Here is a 27,675-nt window from a genome sequence, read left to right as displayed (position 1 = left end):
ACTATCTCAAAATTTGCTATTCCATTTAATTAGGAAAACTTTTATATCTTTGTCTCACTCCCCCCTTTTGAAGATATTATTCCCATATCACCTTGAAAGAACAAGATATGTCAAGGACCTAATCTTATACATGAATATGTAACTACTATAGCAAATGGATAGATAGCAGGCCCAAGATCCCGTTTGCTTTGTTGCTTAGGATAGAATTGACTACAAATTCAGATTGAAAATAGTGAGATTTTTTCACACTTGCATCCTATTATAACAAGTCAGAGATATTTTAGTATCAATTAATAGATTTTTTTATTGCAACAACAAAACTTCCACTATTAATTATAGAAATTTGCTATGAAAGGAAAAGGAATGGGGAAATTGAGGGAATTAAGGGGATTAGGACAACAAGTGGTTAATTGTGGGGATTGAGTGAACCACACCAAATCCATCTCGTGACTCAATTCTGGAGCTAGCTCAGTTCCGTTTCTATTAATTATGGGTCTGGTCCGAATTCTGTCTTGTGAGAAAACTTTATTCAGTGGTGGGAATTAGGAGAAACCTTTTTGCATTGCTTGAAACTAGTCTTGGGTGGCTGGGAAACCGGACCACCTCTACCTGCCGTTGAGAGACCCTTACCTAAAGACTCGGGTTATGCTGACCATAAACCCAGTTAGATCCAAAGACTGATGCAAGGGGTTCTCTCAGAATTGTACATATCATGCAACCCGTATGTCTTATCTGAAAACTGGCCTTAATCAGATACTGTTACCATATTCCTTTGATTGTTTACAGACACCTGGAACACATTTTCTGAATTCAAGGAATTGCATCTGTTTGCTGTCTCCATCCCAACTTGGAAAGTCCTTAATCTTTATTCAGCTGGAAATGAGATTACCTAAAGTATTATTTCCTTTTATTTGATCGGTCTTATTTGATTGTGTTGGTTTTTTTTGTTTTGTTTTGTTTTGTTTGTTAGGCAGTGGGGTTAAGTGACTTGCCCAGGTCTGAGGCTGGATTTGAACTCAGGTTCTCCTGAATCCAAAGCTGGTGCTCTATCCACTGCACCACCTAGCTGCCCTTCAGTTAATTGTTTTTCACATATAAAAGTCTGTCTTCCCCTGGTATTTGGGGTCCAGTCCCAAGCCGAGGAGGTCTGATCCTGGTTTGTTTGGGCAATTGTCATGCATTGCTTAATAAACCAGTATGCTCAGAAAATCAAACCTTTGTTTCCTCAGTTATCTCATCTTTCACTTGCCATAAGAGGGACATGTTTATTAAAAAATCAAGAATGTACCCTCAAAAGCACAGACTGACCTGACATAAGCCATAAGAGGGGAAAAACTTTCTTAGCTCAGCGTAATTCCAGGCGTGGGAATCCAGGCATCTCTGATAATCAATATGTGTCAAAGGTCCACGTTTATTCACAGGGTATCAAAAGCCAGGCTCAGAATTAACCAGGTGGGAAAATTTCCTCTTTGGAAAGGAAATAGCATAATGGAAAACTGAGTCAAGAGGATCCTACCTTTTCTACACAAGATCAAGGTCATCTCCTCAGCTTTTCACAGGCACAGATATCTACCTGTAGACATTCTTACACTACACTCCCTTTGGGCAGCACGTGGTATTTCCTAGAATGGTGGCTTGCTAACATTACAGAGAATCCTAAAATGAAAACTTAGAGTAATATCAATTACAGTTCCATGAGATTTTACCTCACATTGCAAAATTTCACTGATCATAGCTTAGGCTAATATATTGTTATTTTTCTCGTGTTACAATATATATTTATTTAATAATGAACACATATAAGGACATCTTATTTGTCTTTCATTTATAATTTAAGAGTAATCACTGGGACAGTTAGGTGGCACAATGGGTAGAGCAATGGCCCTGCAGTTAGGAGGACCTGAGTTCAAATCTGACTTCAAACCCTTGACACTTACTAGCTGTGTAATCCTGGGCAAGTCTCTTAACCCTAATTGCCTAGCAAAAAGAAACAAACACAAAAAAGAATAATCACATTCTGAAGTTCATATATGCAGTGAATCAGTGGTAATTGACTCAAAGCCCCCAGAAAAATGCTGATTATAGTAAACCTCCAATCTGCATTACCTATTCACTCTGAAGGTAAGATTGATGTCTTTGAACATAAGATATAGTGTTACTAAGTTGGCTCAAAGATGTGAACTTCAATATAGACTATTAAGAGGTTATTATTCAGTTGTGTCCAATTTTTCATTGACCATAGTATCCATGGTATTTTCTCAGCAAAGGTGCCAGAGTAGTTTGCTCTTTCCTTTTCCTGTGGATTAAGGAAAATAAGGGTTAAGTGAGTTGCCCAGGGTCATATAGCTAATAAGTATCTGTCTGAGGCCAGATTTGAATTCAGGTCTTCCTGACTCCAGAATGAATGCTCTATCCACTGACCCCTCTAGCAGCCTCTTATTGACAGGCACAATTTCATAATTTTACATAAGTGATGGTCAAATAATCTCAGATGAAACTCACTCTTTACAATAAGCAAACTTATAAATTTCCCCACTTTGACTCGTTTCTCAAACTTCAGTACTTCAGGATTTTATCGTAGGGCAGCCTGTCTTATCAGCAGAGCTGATAAGATCTTATGACTTCACCCAAGTAGAAAGACCCAAAGAACCTCCCAGATGAAGATAACTTAAAGGGGTCTGTGCTATTTTATTATAATCCACTTTAAAGCAAATATACATGTCAAGATATTAGGAGACACCCTGTTTTCCAGAGCTAAGACCCAGCAAGCAAGCTGTGCTCTGAGCTTGGCGTAACAACAGTCCTTTGTGCTCATTCTCTGGGTGATCTCACCATCTGGCAAAATTACGTAATTATTGTATTGCTTTGACCAACACCAGGTGTTCTCTGAGCTTGGACAAGCACTGGAGAGGTACCCGTTTTCTGATCATGAAGCCCTGCTATGAATCAAACATGTGTCATTGTTGCTGTTAGCCCTCATTGTCAGGGCTACAGCTCACTGTGTAGCTATTGGTATAAGTATTGAGATCTCTCCTCACGGTCTTGGGTCGCCCCACGAGGGATGGGGCCTGAGCACATGTGTCTAGATCCCCTTCTTGCTTGTAAGCATTTCCCTCACTTTGAAATTAAACTTCCATTTGATTTCTGACTCTCCTGTTTCTAGGCTGCTCTGTTTAGCTCTGGCCACCCACAGGTTAGAGGCTGGTTTACTCCTGTTGATATAACTCATTAAATATTTAACAGATTTCAAACATTTTGACCACATTCATATAACAACTCAATTTGTAATCTAACAGCATCCAGATAAAAAGAGGAGTTACTTTTCTTACAGCATTTCTGATACAGTGGTTTCCTAAATTTTGCAATATAAGAAATAATTATAGAAATGCAATAATCACATACACAATACCATGTATTTAAAATATGAAACAAAAATTTTTATTACCAGTCAGGTGACTTCAATTCAGTTAAATGTGTTTCCAAAATATCTTACATAGAAAATAACTCATTTTATTACTTTCGGCATTCTATAGTGATTGCATTCAAAACCAATATAGAGTATTTACATTTACTAACATTTGTGTAGTGCTTCCATGTGCCAGGCACTATGCACTTTACAATCATGTGATCTTCACAACAACCCTGGGACATGGGTACTATTATTTATCCCCTTTACAGATTAGGAAACTGAGGTGAACAGAAATGAAAATTTATTTAAGATCACATAGTTAATAAATTTCTGAGACTGAATTTTAATTCAAGTTTACTTGATCCATGCATATTTCAGCATAGTGCTAAATTGAAAATGTATTTTGTGTTACGATTTACTGCAATTTTCTTAATAGGAGAACATATCTCTCTGTAAATAAGACCACATAATTTATTTTCAGGGCAAAACTCCAAGCAAACCAAGTTTGGGTTTACAATCTCAAATGGTAATATTTGGAACCTCACTTTTCCCAAGAAGCCGTTTACTGTTAACATTTCAAATTTCAGGACCCACTGGTTTTCAGTTAGCTCATTAAAAAAACAAACAAACAAAAAAACAGCACTGAGTGAAACAAGGCTGGCAAATGAAGGCCAGCTTACCAAAGTTGGAGGTGAATACACATTTTTCTTGAGTGACCACAGTGATGGAGAGTACTGTAAACGTGGTATAGGTTTTTGCAATCAAAAGCAATCTAATCAACAAACTTGTATGCCTCCCAAAAGAAGTGAGAGACAGGCTAACGATATTGCAACTGCCACTAGCAGGAAAGCATACCACTATCATCTGTGTGCTCCCACCATGATGAACCTTGACGAGGTCAAAGAACAATTTTATGAAAACCTGGAGATCCTCATCATCAGTGTACTGAAAAGAGGACAGGCTTAGAGTTCTGAGTGCCTTTAATGCCAGAGAGACAGTAGGCACAGACTATCAGACATGGCAGGGAGTCCTTGGGAGGAATGGAGTCAGAAACAGCAACAGCAATGGTCACTTACTAATGAAGACTTAAGTGTCTCATGACTTCATCACCAACACTGTCTTCCATTTACCTAAACTAAAACTTCATGTATGCACCCTTGCAGCAAACATTAGCATTTAATAGACTGTGTCATTATAAGGAGAAGATACAGGATGTGAGAGTGATGAAGGCAATGTGTGGTGCAGAATGCTGGACCTATCAGACATCCTCTCCAAGATAAACATTCATATTTGATAAAAGGAGTTACCACAAAGCAAGACAACTGCCAGAAGACTTAGTATCTACAGATTAGAGCATTTCTCTGAGCATGAAAGTTCATTACTAACCTGGAGGGAAAGCTGGGCCGACTCACAAATGACAACAGTGGAGTAGAAAAGGAGTAGGCAACTTTCAGAGATTTGGTGTACAGCTCTGTATTTACTCATGTGGGCCAAATCACTCACAAACATCAACACTGGTTTGATGAAGATTATGGGGGAATTCAGAAACTGCTAAATGAAAAATGAGAATAGGGTTTACCAGAACAGTTCATCCATCTCTGAGAAGGCAGTGTTTAACTCCATCAAAAATAAAGTGCAAGCAAAGCTTAGAGAGATGCAAGATTCTTGGCTCAGTAAGAAGGCAGATGAAATTCATATTTATGCTGATAGAAACAATCCATGATGCCCTTATTTTTGGGCCAAAGACCTACAGTGCATCTCACCTACTCAGTTCTGATGGAGCCACATTAATTAGTGATGAGGAATGATCCTGGACAGGTGGGATGAACTTTTCCATAGTGTTCTCAACAGACCATCATCAATCAATGCTGAAGCCATTGACCGTGTACATAAAGTTGAAATCAATCCCTCTCTAACTAAACTTCCAAATGACAAGAGGTTTTGAATGCCATCAGGCTCCTCTCATGTGGAAGAGTCTGGTGCTGATTCTATTCTAGCCAAGATTCACAAGACAGGGGGTCCAGCACTCATACAAAAGCTGACTGAAATTTTCCAGGTTATATATAGCAGGAGGAGGTTATCCCCCAGGAGTTCAAGGATGCCTCCATTGTCCTCTGTTAAGAAAAAGGAAATAATTTGTGTTGTGACAGTCACAGGGGGTCTCTCTCAGTTATTGCTGGCAAGATTCTTGCCAGAGTCCTCTTTCACCTGGAAGATGACCATGTACCTGAGAGCCAATATGACTTCAGAAAGGGCCAAGGAATAGTCAATATGGTGTTTGCTGCCCAACAACTCAGGAGATATTCCTGGAGCAGAACAGAGGTCTACACACAATATTTGTCAATCTGACCAAAGCCTTTGGTACTGTCAGTTATGAGGGCTTATAGAAGATCATGGCAAAATTTGGTGGTCTGGAGAAGTTCATCAGCACTGTATGCCGGTCCCATGATGGCATGCTTGCAAGGGTTCTGGTAATGGATGATGCTGTCATGCTTTCCCAGTCACCAATAGAGTGAAACAGGGCTATGTGCTTGCTTCCGTGTTAACATGAGGTTTTCAGCAATGTTGCCTTCAATGAGGCTGGAAACAACACCAAGGTCAGCTACCACACTGATAGTAAATTATCTAACTTGAAAAGGCTACAAGCCAATACAAAAGTGGAGGGAGAGTTGGTGCATGCCTTTTTGTTTGAAGATGATTTCTAAGTCAAGATTTCTAATCAGCCTCTGAAGCTGAGATGCAACAAAGTATCAAATCGATTGATTCTCTGATGCTTGTGCTAATTTTGGCCTAACAATTAACACCAAGAAAACAGAGGTTCTCCACTAGCCAGCATCACACCATCTGTACATGGAACCATCATTTACAACAAATGGAGAAATTTTGAATACTGTGGATGAGTTCACTTACCTTGGCAGTATACTTTCCAGGGATGTCCACATAGATGATGAGGTTGACACATGCATTGTCAGAGCTAGCTCAGTGTTTGGGAAACTCCAAAGGAAAGTGTGGAAGAGTTATTAGACTGGCTACTAGACTGCAGGTCTACAGAGATGTTGTGCTAACTTCATTATTGTATGCCTGTGAAACCTAGACAGTATACCAGCACCATGTCAGGAAACTGAATTGCTTCCATTTGAATTGTTTTAGAAAGATTCTGAAGATCATCTAGCAAGATAAGGTTCTAGACACTGAGGTCCTTTCTTGTGCTGAACTACTAAGCATTCAAACTACTGCAGAGAGCACAACTCAGATGGGGTGGCCACATTGTTCAAATGTCAACCATTCATTTGCCTAAGATACTATTTTAGGGAGAACTCACAAAGACAAGTGCTCACATGGAAGTTAGAAGGAGCAATACAAGGACACTCTTTAAGTTTCTCTGAAGAATTTGGTATCGATTGTGAGATGTGGCACAGACCATCTAGCATGGCCTGGCTGTGTCAAAGAAGGTGCCATGCTCTTTGAGAAAAGTAGAAATGCAGTAGCTCAAAAGAAACATGACATACACAAATTTAGAGACTTCAAATGTTCATATGTACTATTTGAATCTGAACTGTGGTAGAGCCTTTGAGCTCATATTGATCTGATCAGCCAAAGATGGACACCCTGTGCCTTGACCCCAAAAAAGTAATGTCATTTTGGTTCTCTTTGAGAAGAAAGGACAATAGCTATTAAGCACCTAAATAATTGAGTTCCATTATGTCAGTCACACAAGAAAATACAGTGATAACACAAAACATTCTTCCAAGTTAAATTTTACTTACTTTTAATCTGTTCCCTTATTGCCTCTCTCTTTTCAGGGTCAAGAAAGAGTTAATAATAGACAGTTCTTAAATTTAAACTACAAAATGCAAACCTTTTTTTAACTTTGCAACTTCACTGATATTACGTTCAAACTTGCTTTAGTTCCCTTCTCTAATCACTGAAATCACCTTTCTTCCTGTCACTAAAACAATAAATCTGTCACACTCGAGGGAAGAGTGATAAAAGAAAGGTCTAAGCACTATTTTTCATGTAACTTTCACAGCTTTATTCTTATTTTTCCTTAAAACAAATTCTACAGAATGATACCCCAAAACTCACTAAAATGTTTCAGTATTTATAGAAACATTCAAACCATAATTTGGATATTCACAGTAGAGAAAACAAATTTAGTCCCCAATCAGTTTACTATGCCATAAAATCCTGCAGACTGGGAACAAAGATTCTTTTCCTCCTCATCTGTGTTTTCATCTACCTCCCCAATTTTGCCAGTTAAAAATGCAGAGAGAGAGTGTTTCAGAAGACTTTGAAAGTTTCTCAGAAAAATACAGTATTTTTTTTCCTTTGGCTAATCATGCCAAAGTTCCTTTATCAGGCAAAGTGTGGGACCCATTGAGATTCTTATGTATCTTAAACCAATCTTTGCTTAATTTGAGAGCTGTATTCTTAATCATCCCCTTCTGAATGAGAAGTTTCCCCTCATCTCAGGCCAATTAGAACTTCCCTAAGGGAGTGTCCATCAGCTTAATAGAGCCAAACCCCTAAGGCTTCCTCATCAGGGACCACTTACCTCTTGCCATCTGGATGTGGTTTGGGAGGACATGGAGTTCTAGAAATGGGAAGTCCTTCACCAAGGCAGTCCCTTAAAAGAAATCCTATGGTGTTCCTTCAGTAAAGATCTGGTCATCACACAGAGACTCACAGCTTCAGTCCCTTCATTGGTCACCATAACTGTTATGATGGGATAAAGAAAATTAGGTAGTTATGTCCAGACAAAGATTTATTTAGCAATGCATGTGGGTGCAGAAATAAACTGGGTCAAAAGCCAAGGACCTAGAACTCTTGGTTTCCACACAGTTTGGAGGGAGTAAAAAACAGGATTAAAGGAATTGAGACACCTGGTTTCTTGCTGATGAAAGAGGTCACAAGACACTGAGGTGACAAGGAGATGGATTCTCTTGGATGTACCTTAAGCATCCCCAAATCAATATCTCCTAAATAGAATTCTTTCTGTTTCTTCCTAAATGGGAGGCAGTGATTTTGTTGTTGTCCAGTCTTTCAGTCATGTGTGACTCTTCATGACCCCATTTTGTGTTTTCTTAGCAAAAATACTGGAGTGATTCACCATATCCTTCAACTCATTTTACACATGAGGAAACTGAGGCAAACAGGGTTAAGTGACTGGTGCAGGGTCACACAGCTAGTAAGTGTCTGAGGCCAGATTTGAACTCACAAAGATGAGTTTTCCTGACTGTCTTTAGGATTGTCATTCTTTCCATTGTGCAACCTAGGCACAACCTAGGGGATAAATCTCTGGATTTAGAGTTAGACAGCTTCAGTTCATATCCTAGCAATGGCTGTTTACTGTCTGTGTTACCTTAGACAAGTGACTTAACCTCCCTAGGCCTTCTTCTCTTCATCAGTAAAATGTGTGCTTTGGGGTAATTGGCATTCAAGTTCTATTGATGATTTAAACCCGTAATCCCAATCCTTCCTCTCCTAAAAAATCCTCATTTCTTTTGAAAAAATTTCTAGTCACTCAGTTTCATAAAATCAAATCATATTTGATTCTTTCCTCCCACTCCCTTTGGCCACCATAGCCAATCATTTTAGAAGTCTTGCTAATTCTATTTTCTCGACATCTCTTTAAGCAGAATATTGCTCTAGTCAGTATTTTTAATCTATATTTTACAAAGAGAAAAAGAAAGGCTCAGAAATAGTAAGTAATTTGTTCAAAGTTCCACAGCCAGTAAATAGAGTAAAAAATTTTTCCCTTCACATATTCAGTATTGCACTTTAGTTCAAGTACTTGCTGATCTCCTGCTGCCATCTCCTTCATGCATTAGTACTTGCCTAAAATACACCTCCATTTCCTATTTTTATTGAAATATTCCTCTTTGATCAAGGTCTAATTCAAGATCAACATTTTTCTTGTTGTCTTTTCTTACCCTAAAGCCAAGAAATGATATTTAATTCTTTAAACCTTTCAGGCCATTCCTATGCACTAAATTATTCTTAAGTTGCATTACATTTATTGTGTATACATGCCAATCCCATGCTACACAGTCAAACTAATGAATGCAGGAAATATGATGATTTTCATCTTCATGATCTTAGTTAACAAGACAACAAACATTCTCTGTTCTTCATATATTAAAAATAATATGCATTTTAAAGGCCTTATTAAGCACCTATAACGTACCAGACGCTAAGTTCTGGGGATGCCAAAAAAAGTGGCAAAACAAATAAACACAGTCTCTGCTTTTAAGGAGCTCATAGTCTAATGAGGGAGAATCCTAAAGAGGGCCTTAGACATAATAGACATCCAAAACATGCTTTTTGAATTAAGCCTAAGAAGATACCACCATAGATAGGCTATGAGTTTGAAGAACAACGTGGTTCAGCCGGAATGATTTCTGAAGTTCCTCCTTGTTTAACTCATCTCTAATTCTGTGATTTATGCCTGTTACCTAAATGAGAACCAAGTTTCCCCTGAAGTCTCATTTGTGAGAATGAATTCCAGTGATCCAAGAACATTTTGGGGTTTGTTTGGGTTTTTTTGGGTTTTTTTAGGCAATTGGGATTAAGTGACTTGCCCAGGGTCACACAGCTAGTAAGTGTCAAGTGTTTGGTCTGAGGCCAGATATGAACTCAGGTCCTCCTGACTTCAGGAGGACCTTTCCAGTTTCTTTCCACTGAGCCACCTAGCTGCCCACCTAGCTCATTTTAAATAAAATGAGATTGGGCTCAGTTTTTACTCTTAGTCTAAATGATACATAATAAGGAAGGGACTTTGAGTCCCATGGATTTTGCCTAGAGAACTGCAAACATATTGACACTCAGATTGCTACTGGGTATTGTAGGATGCCCACACAAATAGCTTATCTTGGTGTGTCATTAGGTTGTGATTGAGCATGAAAGTGTTCATTTTCCTTTCTTTTCAGTCTATAGTGTCTTCCTTGGCTATCCATTCGAGGCATTTGATACAGCTCTTTTGCTTCCCTACAGTCCAGGCCTTACATCGTGGCCCTGTATTTTGGCTTTCAATGGACGCCCTGAGTTGCTGAGTTAACTGCTCTAGGTTTATCTCAATTGAATTTCCTCCTCTTGGCCAGAGAGAGGGAAAAACTCATTCTCTACTTCTATTTTCAATGCAATTAACATGCATTTTACTGTCAAGAAATTTTTGGTGGAGAGAAAATAAAATTCTTGTGATTTAAAAGGTCCATGAAGAAATTTCATTCCCTTATAAATCTTTCACTTTCCTTTATTTGAAAAACCTCAGAAAGGACAGAACTTATTTCCAGGATAGAAAGTCAACTTTGTACAGTTAATTACCTAGGTGCTGATTCCAAATAATTTAATCATAGTGGAGCAAATCAAAGCTTTACTTTTCGTTATTGCCTTTCATGGGCATGGAGACAACCATTTGCAGTACTATCCCCTGTTTGCAGAGGAAGGTGCATGAGAAAGTATGGTTTCCAGAGAGAAGATAAGCAGATACATGTAATAATTGCAGTGACGTGAACAAATCCTGATGTTGTAAATAAATTCAGATATAAAAAGGTTTTTAAGGAAGAAGAAACCATGGAAAGTTTCCAATACAGTGTCTTCATTTTATACTTGAGAAAACTGAGGTAAAGAGAAGTAAGATAACTTTCACAAAGCTAAGTCATTACTAATTAAGTCTAGTATTTTTTATGTTTACATTTGTGAACTGAAACTGTCTCTACTCTTAAAGAGGATGCACAAAAGAAACCTTTTGTATTCATAACTGAATCTCAAATATTTTGGGAACGCATACTTGTATATTTGTGGAACTGAAACCTTTTTTTTTTTATTCCTTTTTGTTGAGCCAGTCAGGGTTAAGTGACTTGGCCGGGGTCACGCACCTAGTAAGTGTCATGTGTCTGAGGCCAGATTTGAACTTAGGTTCCCCTGACTCCAAGGCTGGAGTTCTATCCGCTTCGCCATCTAGCTGCCCCACTGTGCCACCTAGCGGCCCCAATCATGTCTACTGTTAAAGAGGGTGCACCAAAGAAACTCTTCGAACTCATAAAAGAAACTCAAATGCTGCAGGAACAAATACTTGACTTATATTTGTGGAACTGAAAGAGTCTACTCTTAAAGATTATACATAAAAGAAATTCTTTGTACTCATAAACGAAACTGCAACGTTTTAGAAAAACATCTTCGACATATTTGTGGAGCTGAAACCATGTCTACTCTTAAAAATTATACATTAAAAAAAATTCATTGTACTCATAAATCAAACTTAAATGTTTTAAGAAAAAATATTCCACTTATATTTGTGGAACTGAACCATGTCTACTTTGAACAAGGATGCAGAAAAGAAAATCTTTGAACCCACAAATTAAACTCAACACTTTAGGAACACATATTTGACTTATATTTGTGGAACTGAAAACACATCTACTCATAAAGAGGATGCAAAGAAGAAACTCCTTGTATTCATAAATCAAATTCAAAGATTTTAGGAATACATACCAGCCTTATAGTTGTGCAACTGAAACCATGGCTACTTTTAAAGAGGATGCACAAAAGAAGCTGTTTGTACTCATAAATGAAACTCAAAAGTTCTAATGAAACATATTTAACTTGTATTTGTGGACTGAAACCATGTCTACTTTTGAAGAGGATGCACAAAAGAAAGTCTTTGTAAGCATAAATGAAACTCAAACAGTTTAGGACCGCATACTCGCTTCATATTTTTGGAATTGATACTGTGTCTACTCTTAAAGAGGATGCATAAAAGGAATGCTTTGTACTCATAAACATAGTTAAACATTTTAGGAACACATATGTGACTTAAATTTGTGGAACTGAAACTGTATCTTCTAAAGAGGATGCACAAAAGAAACTCTTTGTAATCATAAATGAAACTCAAACGTTTTAGGACTGCATACTCGTCTCATATTTTTGAACTGAAACTGTGTCTACTCTTGAAGAGGATGCAAAAAAACAAACAAAAAATCTCTTTGTACTCAGAAATCAAACTCAAAAGTTTTAGGAACAGATACTTGCCCTATATTTGTGCAATTGAAAACACATCTACTTTTAAAGAGGATGCAAAGAAGAAACTGTTTATACTCATAAATCAAACTCAAACATTTTTAGACCTTACACCAGCCTTATATCTGTGCAACTGAAACCGCATCTACTCTTAAAGAGGATACAAAGTAGAAACTCTATGTACTCATAAATCAAACTCAAACATCTTAGGACACATAACACCCTTCTATTTGTGCAACTGAAACCATGTCTACTCTTAAAGAGGAGGGACAAAAGAAACTCTTTGTAATTATAATCAAACTCAAAAGTTTTAGGAACACATTCTCGCCTTGTATATGCGGAGCTGAAACCAAGTCTACTCTTTAAGAGGATGCAAAGAAGAAACTCTCTGTACTCATAAATCAAACTCAAACCTTTTAGGAACACACACCAGCCTTATATTTGTCGAACTGAAACTACATCTACTCTTGAAGAGGATGCATGAAAGAAACTCTTTGTACACAAAAATCGAACTCAAAAGTTTAAAGGAAACATTCTACTGATGTGTGGGAAACTGATACTACGTCAGCTCTTAAACAGGATGCAGAAAAGAAACTCTTTGTAATCATAAAGAAACTCAAACATTTGAGGAACACATAATCATCTTTTATTGGAACTGAGACCATGTCTACTCTTAGGATGCACACACACAAAAAAATCTTTGAACTCAGAAATCAAACACAAAAGTTTTAGGAACAGATACTTGCCTTATATTTGTGGAAGTGAAAACATTTGTACTCTTTAAAAAGATGCAAAGATAAACTCTTTGTACTCATAAATCAAATGCAAACATTTGAGGAACACATACCACTCTTATGTTTGTGCAACTGAAACCATGTCTACTCTTAAAGAGGATGCAAAAAAGAAACTCTTTGTATTCATAAGCAAAAGTCAAACTTTTTAGGAACATTTACTCGACTTCTATCTGTGGAACTGAAAGCACTTCTACTCTTAAAGTAGATGCACAAAAAACCCTCTTTGTATGCATAAGAGAAATGCAAACGTTTTAGAAATACATACTCAACTTCTATTTGTGGAACTGAAACCACATCTTCTCTTAAAGGGGATGCAAAGAAGAAACCCTTTGTACTCACAAATCAAATTCAAACGTTTTAGGAACACATACTAGTCTTATATTTGTGCAAGTGAAACCACATTTACTCTTAAAGAGGATGCATAGTAGAAACTCTTTGTACTCATAAATCAAACTCAGACATTTTAGGACACATAACACCTTTATGTTTGTGCAACTGAAACCAAGTCTTCTCTTAAAGAGGAGGGACAAAAGAAACTCTGTAATCACAAATCAAACACAAAAGTTTTAGGAACACATATTTGACTTATATTTGTGGAACTGAAATCATGTCTACTCTTAAAGAGGATGCAAAGAAGAAACTCTTTGTACTCATAAATAAAACTTAAACATTTAAAAAAACATACTACCCTTATATTTTGCAATTGAAGTCACTTGTACTCTTGAAGAGGATGCACAAAAGAAATTCTTTGTAATCATAAATTAAACTCAAACCTTTTAAGAAAACACATTTCTGATATCTGTGGAACTTAAACCATGTCTACTTTTAAAAAGAATGCTAAAAAGAAACACTTCCTATTAATAAACAAAAGTCAAACCTTTTAGGAACATGTACTCAACTTGTATCTGTGGAACTGAAAGCATTTCTACTCTTAAAGCAGATGCACAAAAAAAACCTCTTTGTATTCATAAGAGAAATGCAAATGTTTTAGAAATACATATTCAGCTTCTATTTGTGGAACTGAAACCATATCTCCTCTTAAAGGGGATGCACAAAAGAAACTCTTTGTACTTATAAATCAAACTCAAAAGTTTTAGCAACACATATTGGCCTTATATTTATGGAACTGAAATCATGTCTACTCTTAAAAAGGATGCAAAGTTAGAAACCCCTTTTACTCACAAATCAAACTCAAACATTTTAGGACACATAATAGCCTTATATTTGTGCAACTGAAACCATGTCTACTCTTAAAGGGGATGCACAAAAGAAACTCTTTGTATGCACAAATCAAGCTCAAAAGTTTTAACAAAACATATTTGACATATTTTTGCAACTGAAACTGTGTCTACTCTTAAAGAGCATGCACAAGAGAAACTCTGTTTTTATAGAAGAAATTCAAATATTTTAGGCACACATACTTGTATTTGTGGAACTGAAAACTGTGTCTACTCTTATAGGAGATGCACAAAAGAAACTCTTTGTACTCATAAATCAAACTCAAAAGTTTTAACAAAACAAATTCGACTTATATTTGTGGAACCGTGTCTACTCTTAAACATTATACACAAAAGAAATTCTTTGTACTCATAAACAAAACTGCAACGTTTTAGGAAAACATATTCAACTTATATTTGTAGAACTGAAACCATGTGTATTAGAGTAGATGCACAAAAGAAACTCTTCGATTTCATAAATGAAACTCAAAAGTTTTAGGAACACATTCTTGCCTTACATTTGTGGAACTAAAACAGTGTCTACTCTTAAAGAGGATGAATAAAAGAAATTCTTTGTATTTATAAAAAACTCAAATGTTTAAGGAACATATACTAAACTCATATTTCTGATACTGAAACCATGTATATTGTTTAGGAGGATGCAAAGAAGAAACTCTCTTTACTCATAAATCAAACTCATATATTTTCAAAACACATACTAGCCTTATATTTGTGCAACTGAAACAACATCTGCTCGGAAAGAGGAAACACAAAAAAAGCTCTTTGTACTCATAAATGAAACTCAGACATTTTAGGAACACATACTTGACTTATATTTGTGGAATTGAAACTGTCTGCTCTTAAAGAGGATGCACAAAAAGAAACTCATTGAACTCACAAATCAAACTCAAAAGTTTGAACAAAACATATTCAACCTTTCTTTCTTTCTCTTTCCTTCCTTCCTTCTTTCTTTCTTTCTTTCTTTCTTTCTTTCTTTCTTTCTTTCTTTCTTTCTTTCTTTCTTTCTTTCTTTCTTTCTTTCTTTCTTTCTTTCTTTCTTTCTTTCTTCCTTCCTTCCTTCATTCCTTCCTTCCTTCCTTCCTGGCAATTGGGGTTAAATGACTTGCCCAGGGTCACAAAGCTAGTAAGTGTCAAGTGTTTGGTCTGAGGCTGGATTTGAACTCAGGTCCTTCTGACTTCAGGGCTGGTGCTCTATCCGCAGCACCACCTGGCTGCCCCTGGAATTATATTTGTGGACTGAAACCGTGTCTACTCTTAAAGAGGATGCACAAAAGAAACTCTTTGTAATCATAAACGAAACTCAAACGTTTTAGGAATGCATACTCGTGTCATATTTTTGAACTCAAACCATCTCTACTCTTAAAGAGGATGCAAAAAAAATCTTTGTACTTATAAATCAAATTCAAATATTTTAGGAACACATACCAGTCTTATATTTGTGCAACTGAAACCACATCTACTCTGAAAGAGGATGCACAAAAAAAATCTCTTTGTATTCAGAAATCAAACTCAAAAGTTTTAGGAACAGATACCTTATATTTGTGGAAGCGAAAACACATCTACTCTTAAAGAGACTCAAAGAAGAATCTCTTCGTACTCATAAATAAACTCAAATATTTTAGGACCACACCAGCCTTATATTTGTGCAACTAAAACCACATCTACTCTTAAAGAGAATGCAAAGTAGAAACTCTTTGTACTCATAAATCAAACTCAAACATTTTAGGACACATAACACCTTTATGTTTGTGCAACTGAAACCATGTCTGCTCTTAAAGAAGGACAAAAGAAACTCTTTGCATGCACAAATCAAACTCAAAAGTTTTAACAAAACATGTTTGATGTATATTTGTGGAACTGAAACCACACCTACTCTTAAAGAGGATGCAAAGAAGGAACTCTTTGTACCCATAAATTCAAACATTTGACGAACACATATCACTCTTATATTTGTGCAACTGAAACCATGTCTATTCTTAAAGAGGATGCACAAAAGCAACTCTTTGTATGCATAAATGAAAGTCAAAACTTTTAGGAACATATAATACTTGACTCATATTTGTGGAACTGAAATTATGTCTATGGTTTTTGTTCCGTTTTGTATTGTTTTTTTTTTTCGGGGGGAGGATGCGGGCAACAGTACATCTGTTAAAGATGATACATAGAAGAAACTATACTAATAAAACTGCGATGTTTTAGAAAAACATATTCGACTTACATTTGTGGAACTGAAACCATGTCTACTCTTAAAAAGTATGCAAATGATAAACTTTTTGCATCGTAAGTGAAACTCGAACATTTTAGGAACACATACTCACCTTATAGTTGTGGAGCTGAAACTGCATCTACTCTTGAAAGGGATGCATAAAAGAAACTTTTTGAACTTATAAATCAAACTCAAAGTTTTAACAAAACATATTCGACTTATATTTGTGGACTGAAATGGTGTCTACTCTTAAAGAGGACACACAAAAAAAATCTTTGTACTCTAAATGAAACTCAAACATTGAAGAAAACATCGATGTATACTTGGGGAACTAACTATGTCTCCTTTAATAGAATGTCCAAAAGAAATTCTTTTTACTCATAAAAGAAACTAAAACATTTTAGGAACACATATGCTACTTATATTTGTGGAATAGAAATCACATATACTCTTAAAGAGTATGCAATTGGAGCAGCTAAGTGGTGCAGTGCATAGAGCACTGGCCCTGGAGTCAGGAAGACCTGAGTTCAAATTCCTGTCTCAGATATTTGACACTTACTAGCTGTGTGACTCTGCCCAAGGCACTTAACCCATTTGCCTACCCAAAAATTGTTTTTAAAAAGTGTACATAAAAGAAACTCAATAGTTTTATTCAACAGAAGTGGAAATGAATTAAGGGAGCACAAAAAAAAGCTATAGACCCATATGGAAACTTAATTACCTAATTCTAAACAAGTATGTCAAAGAACAAATTAACAAAACAGTTAACCAACTTATGAAAGACAGTGAAAATGATGAGATAACACCTCAGCATTTCTTTATTTCCTGTAAAGGAGTGCTCAGAGGAAAAATTATATTCCAAAAATACTTATAAAATATTATGAGCATCAATGAACTGTACAAATAGTATTTTTTTTAAAAGAAAAGACAACAAAGAAAACCAAACAGCTCAGCAAAGGAAATCTAAGAAGAAATAGATCAATTATATCTTAAAAGTCTATAGAATTGATAAATAGAACCAAATGCTGGTTTATTGGAAAAAAACTCATCAAAACTATATACCTTTAACCAACTTATTTAAAAAGACAAGTGTGGGGAAATGAACCGATAAGAGACCATAAAATCATAAAAATAAAAAAAACATACAAAATGATTTTCAGATCTTACTGTACCAAATTATATGCCAACAAAGCTTAGAATTCAAAAGAAATATGGGATCATGTACAAAAATGTGATACCCCAAGTTTTTTTTAAGTAGCAAATGGGAATCTTAAATAATTAAGTCTGAATAAAATGACTTCAAATATATATAAATGAACAACTAAAAAAAACCCCACACTATTCTTTACCAAATTATAGGAGAATTTTATCAGTCTCTTAAAGAGCAATTAATACCTGTGCTACTCTAATTATCCTCAAAAATTGAGAAAGACTCTTTGAAATCCTCTTTGGAGACAAAATACAGTTTTAATGTTTATAATGAGTAATGATAAATGAAAGATGAGAACTATAGACTGAAATAAGTAATAATAAATAAAAGACAAAATATAGACTGATATCACTAAGAATATTTAATTAAATGTTTAAAAATAAAATCCTGACAAATAGAATATAGCAATTTGTGAAAAAAAAAAGTGAGCAAACTGGATTTAAAGCTAATATATAAGAATAGTTCACCATGAAGAAAATAAATAGCTTAATTATTTAAAAAACACTCAAAACCACATGTGGTCAAAGAGCAAATATTGCAAGCAGCCAGAAAGAAACAATTCAAATATCATGGAGTCACAGTCAGGGACACAAGCTTTAACAGTTTCTACATTAAAGGATTAGAGTGCTTGGAGCACAATATTCCAGAGGGCAAAGTAGCTAGGATTACAACCAAGATTCACCTACCAAGCAAAAGTGAACATAATGCTTCAAGGGAAAGTTGGACATTTAATGAAAGAGAGGACTTTGAAGTGTTGCTGATGAAAAGACCAGAGCTGAATAAAAATGTTAACTTTCAAATACAAGTCTTAAAGGAAGCATAAAAAGGTAAAAAGGAAAGAGAAGTCATAAGGGATTTAACAAAGTTAAACTGTTTACATTCCTATACGAGAAGAAGATAAGTGTAGCTCCTAAAAACTTTCTCATTATCTATGCATTAGACAGAAGACATGGGTGTGAGTTGAATATGATGGGATACTGTCTAAAAAAATTAAAAATTAAGGGGTGAGAAAGAAAAATGCACTGAGAGAAGGGTAAAGGGAAATGTAGAATGAGGTAAATTATCTCACATAAAAGAGGTGCAAAACAGCTTTTATAGTGGAGGAGCATCTTGGAGTAATTGGGGGCAGGGAAGCACTTGAACTTATTCTCATTGGAACTGGCTCAAAGAGGGAACACCCTATGCACTAAGCTAGGTATAGCAATTGATATTACCCTATAGGAAAATAGGAGGAAAAGGGGATAAGAGAAGGAGGAGGAGGGCTGATAGAAAGGAGAGCTGATAGGAGGGGGAGACAGTAGTCAGAAGCAAAAGACTTCTAAGGATGGACAGGGTGAAAGAGTGAGAGAGAGAGAGAGAGATAGCAGTTAGGTGATGCCTGGAGTCAGGAAGACTCATCTTCCTCAATTCGGGTCTGACCTCAAACACTTTCTAGCTGTGTGACTCTGAACAATCCTGTTTGACTCAGTTTTCTCCTCTCTAAAGTGAGCTAGAGAAGGAAATGTCAAACCACTCCAGTATCTTTGCCAAGAAAACTCCACATAGGGTCGCAAAGAGTTGGACATGAAGAGTTGGAACAACAGCAACAAATAGAAAGAGAGACAGAAACAGAGTACTAGGCAGAGCAATCATGTAGCATGTATCATATATTGTGAATTAATATCAACTCAACATTGACCATATTTGTTACTGGACAGGATTGGCCTAATTATAGATTTATCACTTGAGAGAATGAGGAAATTACTTGGAAAATGGATGCTTTTTTTTTATGATAAACACACATAACTCTTGCAGGTTATTGGTTATAGAAGAAAAGATTTTCAGTAAAAGAATTGATCACTTTGAAGTTATCAATAGTTATCATATTTTCATTATGTGAACAACCACAAGAAGAGACAGAAATGGCTGCAAGGACAGAAGTCCAACTTTGTCCCATTATGAGCAAGTGAAAAGCCCAGGTGCTGATTACAAAAAAATGTAATCACTTGAAAGTAAATCAAAGTGTTACCTTCCATTATTGTCTTTGATAGGCATTGAAGAAACCATGAGAAAAACTGTGACTTCTCCCTACTTGCAGAGGAAAGCTCCAGGTGAAAATGTGGGCTCCAGAGAAAAGATATGTGGATATATGTAATGATTGCAGTGAAGCAAACATCCTCATAAAATACGTCTATCAAATTCAGACACCAAAACCTTTCTAGATGGAAGAGACTTTGAAATTTGCCAGATCTAGTCTCCTCAGCCTGAAGATGAGGAAACTGAAGCAAAGAGGGGCCAGGTAAGTTTCCTTGAGCCATCTAATCAGTGATAAAGCCAACACTAGGATCAGGTCTCTTGGTACCCAATCCAGTGATTCCATTACACCAAGGTCTCTAAGCTCAAATGAGAAAAGAGAATCTCTTAATGTTAAAGAGCAGTAAACATTATTCTTTTTCCTTCCTCTGCTCCTTTTCTCCTCTTACCAAAACCCTACCTAAAAAGGCCAGAAAAGAGTGAGAATAGACATGGGGCAAGTTTCCATCAATGGATCACAGTGAAAAGATATGATGCTTCATCCCTTAATTAATGTTTGACAGCTCTCTCTCCCTAATTCATGAATGAGAACATAGGGCTGAGTTAAAAGAATTGTCCCTGAACAGAAAATGGCACAGCTGAAAGTCAATCAAATGGAAAAATGGCAATTCCTCTACCTGTGAGGACCTAAAAGGGGTGTTTGCATGAATCATGTGAAATGTGGGATTATCTCCTCTCTTACACTACATCACAACCATTGCCTGCAATCTTTATTCTTTTCATTCATGATTATAAATACCTAAGCTACTTTTGTATTCACTATTCATCTACACTTTTTTCATTTATTTTAATATTTGTGTATTTGACCCTTTAAATACTGCACTATGGGAAATTCAATGTGGGAGTCATCTAATAATAATGATAACAATTAATACTAGTAATGATAGCTGCCATTTATATAACATTTTACATATTTCATCTAATTTGATTCTCACAACAATAGCCCTGTCGGGTAGGTGCCATTATTTTCTCAATTTTGCTGGTGAGGAACAAAGAACTGAAAGGACTTGCCCATGGTCCCCTACCTAGTAAGTGCCTGTGTCCAGATTTTAAGGTCTTCCAAGTTTATCCATTGTGCCATCTAACTCTGTACTTAAAGATCTCTGCAGGCCACATATTGATATAGAAAATCACATATTAACATTATCCATGTTCTATTGTATTTTTAAAAATTTTGTTAAAAAAAAAACAAAACCAAAAATTTGTTAAATATTTCTCAATTACATTTTTAATAGAGCTCAGGCAGTACTTGGGAATGTCACTCACTGCAATATAGCCAATGCCCTGGTTTAGCCATTCCTCAGTCAGTGACCATCTACTTCTTTCCTATTTGCTACCACAAAAAGTAACCCTATAAATATTTTAGCTTAACTGGAGACTTTCTTTTTATCAATGACTTCCTTAGGGTAAAAACTTAATAATGGAATTTCTCAGCAAAAGGGTATGGAAATTTTAGTCACTTTATTTCTCTAATTATAATTTCCTTTCCAGAACTGTCATATCATTTCATAGCTCCACAGCTTTGTCTCTGTTATATCTTGCCTTTGGACACATGTATTTGGACACTGGTGGTATCTCTCCTTTAGACTGTAAGTCATCTGAGGGCACAGTGACCATGTAATCTTGCTGGTGTATATATATCCATTGAGTCGCACAGTGCCTCGAACTTAAGTGTTTTGGTAGATGGTTGTTGAATTGCGTTCTTGCAATCAGTCTTCTTTGAAATCTAAAAGATCATTAAATCAGCCTTTTCACATGAGGTTCATTTAAAAAATAGTTTTGTTAGTAAAGCAGTTATTTAAAATAATGTATTTTATAGTGGAAATATAACAATTAACAATGGGCTCGATATAAATAGTACAAAAGTGTCCGTTCTATGAACAATAAATGTAAACAAGATTAAAAAAAAGCACAAATAAATAGATAAATAGAAGGATGGAAAGTTTAAAATGTTCAGTTATAAAACATAGATGACGATTCTCTGTATTCAAAGCCCCTTCCAATAGAGGAATGGCAACTTATATTATTTTAAAATCATTGGGGGCGGGGGGGGAGCAGCTATGCGGCGCCATGTATAGAGCACCAGCCCTGAAGTCAGGAGCACCCTGTGTTCAAATCCAGCCTCAGACCAAACACTTGACGCTTACTACCTGTGTGACCCTGGGCAAGTCACTTAACCCCAATTGCCTAAAAATTAAAAAAAAAATCATTCAAGGAATACAGATGATTTTCAATTGACATAGAAAGAATTCTTGCTAATGATTTCTTAATTTTAGGAAGCAGCCATATAATTGAAGAACTGAAAGTCTGTTTTTTCTTCTTCAATCCCTGAGATTTCTTGTGAGTTTGTTCATGAACAGAAAGATCTTCCTGATCTCTACTCTCACAATCTCCCAGGCACAGTGGCTGTACTCTTTGCCTTGCAAGTACTGGCTTATTCCTTGGAAGTAGCTCTTCAAGGACAGCCTGAGGTTCTCACTTCCTAAGGAAGGCTCTTCCCACTCCATATCCTGCCCAAGACACCTCTCCAGCTGCTCCAGCTGCTGATGCAGTCCATTGAGCAGGTGCTTGAGGTGGGTCTGATTCCAAGTTTCAGGAGTGGAATTCATGCTGAAGATGGTGATGAGCTGCTGTAGTATCTCATGAATAATGGATGTGCTATTTTCCTTCTGGAGCTGGCTGCCTTCCATGGCTTCCTTTGGAAGTTGAATCTGGTCCTGTCCTTCCAACATGGCACCAGGGAGAATGTGCTCATTTGGTTCAGAAGTGAGAAGTCTTTCTGTAGGCCCTGAGTCAGGTCACCGCCCAGGGAGCAGAGGGTGGTGGAGCAGAACAGTATCAGGGCAACTGGCAATATGGTCCAGGAGCGCATGGTAATGCTGAGGATAGTTTGGAGCTGGCTGAGCTGGGAGACCAGTGAACCTCTATCCCAGTCTCTTGTGTTATCTGGACTCTAGGCCAACCACCCCTGTATTCTGTTGAGTGTAATTTTCATCCTCATAATGGATTCTCTTCATTTGTACTCTATTTAAAAAAAGTTTTGGGTTTTGTGTTGGTGATAAATATCCCAGAAGTCCCTCATTCTTACATTTGTGGAATGGAAACCACTTAGACTCTTGAAGATTATGCATATATTAAGCTCTTCATAATCATGAAAGAAGGCTGAAATTTTATGAACACATTCAACATATATTTGTGCAACTGAAATTATATATCTTCTTAAAGAGGATGCAGAAAAGAAGCATTTGTACTTGTAAGGAAACACTAAAGTTTTAAGAAAATATATTTGACATATTTGTGGAACTGAAACTGCATCTACTCTTAAAGAGGATGCAAAGTAGAAACACTTTGTACTCATAAATCAAACTCAAACATATTAGGACACATAACACCTTTATATTTGTGCAAAGGAAACCACATCTTCTATGTAAGGGGAGAGACAAAAGGAACTCTTCTTTGTAATAATTCATACTCATATGACTCTTATATTTGTGCAACTGAAACCAAGTCTTCTCTTAAAGAGGAGGGGAAAAAAGAAACTCTTTTTTATGATAAATAGCACTCATATACTTGTGCAACTGAAACCAAGTCTTCTCTTAAAGAGGAGGGACGAAAGGAACTCTTTTCAATCATGAATCACACTCAAATGTTTTAGTACACACATCACCCTTATATTTGTGCAACTGACACCAAGTCTTCTCTTAAAGAGGAGGAAAAAAGGAACTCTTTTTTATGATAAACAACACTCATATATTGTGCAACTGAAACCAAGTCTTCTTTAAAGAGGAGGGACGAAAGGAACTCTTTTCAATCGTGAATCATACTCAAATATTTTAGTACACACATCACCCTTATATTTGTGCAACTGAAACCACATCTTCTCTTTAAGAGGAGGGACAAAAGGAACTCTTCTTTGTAATAATTCATACTCATATGACGCTTATATTTGTGCAACTGAAACCAAGTCTTCTCTTAAAGAGGAGGGACAAAAGAAACTCTATGTAATCATAAATCAAACTCAAAAGTTTCAACAAAGAATTGATGTATATTTGGAATGGAAACCACGTGTACTCTTAAAGAGGATGCAAAGTAGAAACTTTGTTTACTCATAAATCAAACTCAAACATGTTAGGACACATACACCCTTATATTTGTGCAACTGAAACCATGTCTTCTATTTAAGGGAGAGACAAAAGGAACTCTTCTTTGTAATAATTCATACTCATATGACTCTTATATTTGTGCAACTGACACCAAGTCTTCTCTTAAAGAGGAGGGAAAAAAGAACTCTTTTTTATGATAAATAGCACTCATATACTTGTGCAACTGAAACCAAGTCTTCTCTTAAAGAGGAGGGACAAAAGGAACTCTTTTCAATCATGAATCACACTCAAATATTTTAGTACACACATCACCCTTATATTTGTGCAACTGAAACCAAGTCTTCTCTTAAAGAGGAGGGAAAAAAGGAACTCTTTTTTATGATAAACAACACTCATATATTTGTGCAACTGAAACCAAGTCTTCTCTTAAAGAGGAGGGACGAAAGGAACTCTTTTCAATCGTGAATCATACTCAAATATTTTAGTACACACATCACCCTTATATTTGTGCAACTGAAACCACATCTTCTCTTTAAGAGGAGGGACAAAAGGAACTCTTCTTTGTAGTAATTCATACTCATATGACTCATATTTGTGCAACTGAAACCAAGTCTTCTCTTAAAGAGGAGGGAAAAAAGGAACTCTTTTTTATTGATAAATAACACTCATGTACTTGCGCAACTGCAACCAAGTCTTCTCTTAAAGAGGAGGGATGAAAGGAACTCTTTTCAATCGTGAATCATACTCAAATATTTTAGTACACACATCACCCTTATATTTGTGCAACTGAAACCAAGTCATCTCTTAAAGAGGAGGGACAAAAGAAACTCTATGTAATCATAAATCAAACTCAAAAGTTTCAACAAAAGATATTTGATGTATATTTGTGAATGAAACCACTGTTACTCTTAAAGAGGATGCAAAGTAGAAACTTTGTACTCATAAATCAAACTCAAACATGTTAGGACACATAACACCCTTATATTTATGCAACTGAAACCAAGTGTTCTCTTAAAGAGGAGGGAAAAAAAGAACTCTTTTTTATGATAAATAACACTCATATATTTGTGCAACTGAAACCAAGTCTTCTCTTAAAGAGGAGGGATGAAAGGAACTCTTTTCAATCATGAATCACACTCAAATATTGTAGTGCACACATCACCCTTATATTTGTGCAACTGAAACCACATCTTCTCTTTAAGAGGAGGGACAAAAGGAACTCTTCTTTGTAGTAATTCATACTCGTATGATGCTTATATTTGTGCAACTGAAACCAAGTCTTCTCTTAAAGAGGAGGAGCAAAAGAAACTCTTTGTACTCAGAAATCAAACTCAAAAGTTTTAGGAACAGATACTTGCCTTATATTTGTGGAAGTGAAAACATGTCTACTCTTAAAGAGGATGCAAAGAAGAAACTCTTTATACTCATAAACCAAACTCCAACATATTAGTACCACATACCAGGCTTATACTTGTGCAACTGAAACCACATCTACTCTTAAAGGGGATGCAAAGTAGAAACTCTTTGTACTCATAAATCAAACTCAAACATGTTAGGACACATAGCACCCTTATATTTGTGCAACTGAAACCAAGTCTTCTCTTAAAGAGGAGGGACAAAAGAAACTCTTTGTAATCATAAGTCAAACTCAAAAGTTTTAACAAAAGATATTCGATGTATATTTGTGGAATGGAAACCACATGTACTCTTAAAGAGGATGCAAAGTAGAAACTTTGTACTCATAAATCAAACTCAAACATGTTAGGACACATAACACCCTTATATTTGTGCAACTGAAACCATGTCTTCTCTTAAAGAGGAGGGACAAAAAGAACTCTTTTTAATCATAAATTGTACTCACATATTTTGGGACACATAACACCCTTATATTTATGCAACTGAAACCAAGTCTTCTCTTAAAGAGGAGGGACAAAAGAAACTCTTTGTAATCATAAATCAAACTCAAAAGTTTTAACAAAACATATTTGACTTATATTTGTGGACTGAAACCTTGTGTACCTTTGAAGAGGATGTACAAAAGCAACTCTTTCTAATCATAAATGTAACTCAAACATTTTAGGAAGACATACTCATCTTATATGTTTGGAACTGAAACCATGTCTACTCTTATAGAGGATGCACAAAAAAAAATCTTTGTACTCAGAAATCAAACTGAAAAGTTTTAGGAACAGATACTTGCCTTATATTTGTGGCAATGAAAACACATCTACTCTTAAAGAAGATGCAAAGAAGAACCTCTTTGTACTCATAAATTAAACTCAAACATTCTAGTTCTTATATTTGTGCAACTAAAACCATGTCTACTCTTAAACAGGGTGCACCAAAGAAACTCTTTGTATTCATAAATGAATGTCAGAACTTTTATGAACATATACTTGGCTTATATTGTAGAACTGAAACCAAGTCTATGGTTTTTTTTGTTTGTTTTGTATTGTTTTTTGGGTTTTTTTTTGGTGGAGGATGTGGACAACAACATGTCTACTCTTAAACAGCTTACATAAAAGAAACTCTTTGTACTCATAAACAAACCTGAAACATTTAAGAAAAACATATTCAACTTATATTTGTGGAAATGAAACCATGTCTACTGTTAAAAAGTATGCAAAAAAAAAAAGAAACTTTTTGCAATCATCAAAGATATTCAAACCTTTTAGGAACACATACCCCCCTTATATTTGTAGTACTGAAACTGAGTCTACCTTAAAAAGGATGAATAAAAGAAACTCTCTGTATTCATTAATGGACTTAAAACATTTTAGGAACACATACTTGTCTTATATTTGTGTAATTGAAACCAAGTCTTCTCTTAAAGAGGAGGAACAAAAACTCTGTGTAATCATAAATCAAACTCAAAAGTTTTAACAAAATATATTCAACTTATATTTGTGGACTGAAACCTTGTGTACTCTTAAAGAGGATGCACAAAAGAAACTCTTTGTATTCATCAATGATATTCAAACATTTTAGGAATACATTTGTCTTATATTTTTAGAACTGAAACTATCTTAGAGAGTATGCACACACACAACAAAACCTCTTTATACTCAGAAATCAAACTCAAACATTTTAAGAACAGATACTCACCTTATATTTGTGGAAGTGAAAACACATCTATCGACATTTAAAGAAGATGCAAAGAAGAACCACTTTGTACTCATAAACCAACGTTGAACATTTTAGGACCACACACCAGCCTTATATTTTGCAACTGAAACCAAGTCTGCTCTTAAAGAGGATTCACAAAAAAGCTCTTTGTAGTCTAAATGAAACTCAAAATTTTAAGAAAACATATTCGACTTACATTTGGGGAACTAAAACCATGTCTACTTAAAGAAGATGTCCAAAAGAAATTCTTTTTACTCATAAAGAAACTCAAACTTTTAGGAACACATATTCTACTTAATTTGTGAACTGAAACCGTGTCTATTCTTAAAGAGGAGGCACAAAAAAACTCTTTAAACTCAGAAATGAAACTCAAACATTTAGGCACACATACTTATATTTGTGAAACTGAAACCATGTCTACTATTAAGGATTATACATAAAAGAAATTATTAGTACTCATAAATGAAAATGCAACATTTTAGAAAACTTAATTGACTT

General features: G+C 35.7%; 1 protein-coding gene, 1 long non-coding RNA gene and 1 pseudogene across 2 annotated transcripts in view; 1 reads left to right on the top strand and 2 right to left on the bottom strand.

The window, feature by feature from the left end:
• The window catches only part of CDC42SE2 (CDC42 small effector 2), a 185,533-nt gene extending 182,385 nt beyond the window's left edge, over positions 1–3,148 (top strand). Inside the window, exon 6 of the mRNA XM_020973974.2 lies at positions 787–3,148. The gene's annotated coding sequence lies outside the window, so the exon portion shown is untranslated. The remainder of the gene's footprint in view (positions 1–786) is intronic.
• Positions 2,215–27,285, bottom strand: LOC110199235 (uncharacterized). Its single transcript, XR_002321951.2, has 4 exons — positions 27,157–27,285; positions 7,965–8,125; positions 4,796–4,960; positions 2,215–2,296 (listed from the first exon to the last, which is right to left on the bottom strand). It is a non-coding gene; the product is annotated as an uncharacterized LOC110199235 (long non-coding RNA).
• On the bottom strand, positions 22,270–22,910 carry LOC110199231 (interferon tau-2-like; annotated as a pseudogene).
• Positions 27,286–27,675: the final 390 nt, after the last annotated feature.

Source organism: Phascolarctos cinereus, unplaced genomic scaffold, assembly GCF_003287225.1.
Source record: "Phascolarctos cinereus isolate Bilbo 61053 unplaced genomic scaffold, phaCin_HiC Scaffold_4;HRSCAF=312, whole genome shotgun sequence".
Classification (NCBI taxonomy): Eukaryota; Metazoa; Chordata; class Mammalia; order Diprotodontia; family Phascolarctidae; genus Phascolarctos; species Phascolarctos cinereus.
Note: the sequence above shows the minus strand (reverse complement) of the source record. Positions and strands in the feature narration are given on the sequence as shown.